General features: G+C 38.7%; 1 pseudogene; it reads left to right on the top strand.

Moving 5' to 3' along the window:
• LOC149043754 (uncharacterized) overlaps window positions 1-851 on the top strand; it is a 7302-nt pseudogene extending 6451 nt beyond the window's left edge.
• The last annotated feature ends 2027 nt before the right edge of the window (window positions 852-2878 follow it).

Genomic DNA, 2878 nt, shown 5'->3' with positions numbered 1-2878 from the left:
GCCGGGAGGTTGCGTGGGGAGCACTACTGCGCAACCCTATCCCACAGTAAGGCGGCCCAGGTGTTATTATGCAAATTGATGAATCAAAGTTTAATCAGAAGTCCAAGGTAAGTATAGAGAAAGAACGCAAACCTTTGGGACGGACCATTAGAAAAGTGTACCGCTCACAGATTTTCGAGCAAAAGAGGGACTGTACGTAGTTTAGCGACGTTTAGGTTCCTTCTTGTAGTCCAAAGTGGTCAGTACAATAATGGAGAACAAAACACCTGAAACCCGACCACAAGACGCTCGAAAATAATTGTGACTACATTCCCATGCTCACCAAAAGATACGCCTCGATGTCTCATATGCGTTGGTTTAAATTGTGTTAGGTATTTTTTTTCTAAGCCAGGTCATTCTTCGGTATCAAACATTTTCACAAAACAGAACATCTGCAATATCTTAAGTTTATCTTAGATCATTCTCTGTCTATTAATGGCCTACACCTGCTTGTAAACGGTTTTGCTTAGTTTTCCTCTGTTTCACGTAGAATACACTTTTAATGAAAATTGTGTGCACTTCTGTCTCAATAGTACCAAAGGGGACGTCGACCTCGAGGAGAGAGATGGATTCTTGGGCTTTTCGATACCCAGTATGAACCCGTCAGACCATATTTGCAGCTTGTCAAAGGGCGAAACGCTGCTACGCTATTGCTGATTATTCAGAGAAACGTGCAACCAGGCTCTTTGGCTTATACAGATGAATGGGCGGCTTACAAAATTAGCCTCTCTGTAGCCATACCCACTACCTTTTCGCAGACGTTTCCTTCCTCCGTTTTTTTAGAGGGAGAAGACGGGCCCCACTACGCTTAGCCGGCTGATATCAAGTCATAACGGATGGAATAAAGTTGTCATAGTATTACTACAACTGAAGCAGCTTTTCTGTGTGTGGTCTTAAACCATAAGTAACAACTTATTGGGGTGTTACTTTTTATCTATGCACTAAAATAAAGACTTGAACACACCAGCTGAAAGAAAACCATTTCGTCGGGAAGAAACACCTCAGGGAGAGGGGTGGTAAGAAACGAGGTCTGGGACCAAACAACGATGCTCTCACGACTTGCAAAGCGATCGATTTCGCGTCGCAGCCAGAGGTTATTCGACTGTTCGACAGTAGGTCAACTTTTCCCGCAAAATTTGACTGCGAACTCTAATAGTGTTTCAAGAACTAAATATTAGGGAGCTTATAAATAAGCAACCACGACGGCGATGCTGAGGATAAAGTCGATTAAAAATTGATTGATATTCTTCTAAAGAATCTCACTGGCTAGATGGATTCTGTATTTCTAAAGGGGTCCTTCCTTCCAGCTCATAATAATCTTTTACTAGAAACCAGTAATACCGCCTTAAAGAGCTATCCTTCTATGTTATTTCAATTAACTGTTAACTATTTAACTTGAATGTAGGGCTCTTATAGCAGGTTTGATAAGAGAAGTAAAAATATGGACAACTTATTGGCACGAGAGGAAAAAAATCAAACAAGTTTCTTCGGTTTGACCTTTGTACGACTATTAATCGCTTCTAGCACGAACGATAGCAAAGGCAAACAATTTAAGTTATCGATAATAATCGTGGAAATGTTATAGCATGTTTTGCTTCTAAAGAGCTATTTACTGACTTTACTACTTTATTTGTACTTGCAATATCGTTTGAATGATTTACCGAAGAGGATCTGCTGTGACTAATTTAAATAAACAAACCATCGAAACAAATCGTATTTTTTTCACAAAGGGAACCGCTTTCCTTTAAGAATACGTTACGTGCAATACGCCTCCTTGCTAATACTGGGTCAGAATGAGCCCTGGGATTAGCCGAGCCTGTACCAGGTCGTTCAAGGGGCATGTTGTTTCGCGCGGCCTCGATCTTTGTAGTTGTTTTAGGAGATGCAGGCCAAGAAAACTTCACAAATTCATTTAAATTTGTTCGTTAGAAAACCTTTTTTCTTTCCATGATGGGTCGAGGTGATCATTAATATCAGCGTGGGAATGTGAAAATAACCGTAGATATCCCGAAAGGTACAAAATTTTCACGAAAACCTTTTATTTCCAATTTGTGGGTTCGTGCAGAAGTCCGTGATAAGTTGTTACACCTTCCGTTCCATTCCGTTTCCCGCCGCCTGGATCTTTTTCGTTTTAGGGTCTGGAAAACTTTAACAAATGTTTAAAAAGAAATATATTTGCAACCTTCTTTCGCTATATGATGCTACAATAACCGAATATATCCCTAAGTTACGTAAATTGAAGAAAATCTTTTATACATATTTCGCGGTAAGACGTTTTGTTCATAACATCTTCAGTTTTCATGACAGTTTTGATATTCAATCTCGCCTGTTTTTCTCTTCTTTGCCCGATTTCATTGGAATCAATTGTTAGTTTTAATCCGATCGTTTTTTCCACAAATTAACATTTAAGATGTCAATACGCAGATTTGTCGGGATTATCAGATAATCGCGTGCTACCAAAGCAAGAGAATATAAACTCGTGAGAACACAAACTGTATAATACATTCTCTTAACCAAAAGCTATTTAAAAAATGCAAGGAAAAATGACTATATTGACTATAAATGGCAAACTACGAAATTGAAATCATATCTAGAGAACAAAACTAAGAAAATATAGCCCAACAACAAGAGTCGTAAGAGAAACAGACGTTGTTTTGCAATAAACTGATTGAAATTATGACCAACTGTGATAAAATTGTGCATACAAAAACGAATGAAGCGAGCACGTTTTGGAACAAACGCGTGTCTCCAATTACAATAACAACAGATGAAAATAAAATGAGAAATGACAGTAAACAAAAGAGCGAATGTCCCTGATCCCTAACTACGGAAAGCAAAT

The sequence above is a fragment of the Pocillopora damicornis genome, chromosome 6, assembly GCF_964200805.1.
Source record: "Pocillopora damicornis chromosome 6, jaPocDami1.2, whole genome shotgun sequence".
Taxonomy (NCBI): domain Eukaryota; kingdom Metazoa; phylum Cnidaria; class Anthozoa; order Scleractinia; family Pocilloporidae; genus Pocillopora; species Pocillopora damicornis.
The sequence above is the reverse complement of the archived record's forward strand: the minus strand, read 5'-3'. Positions and strand labels throughout refer to the sequence as shown.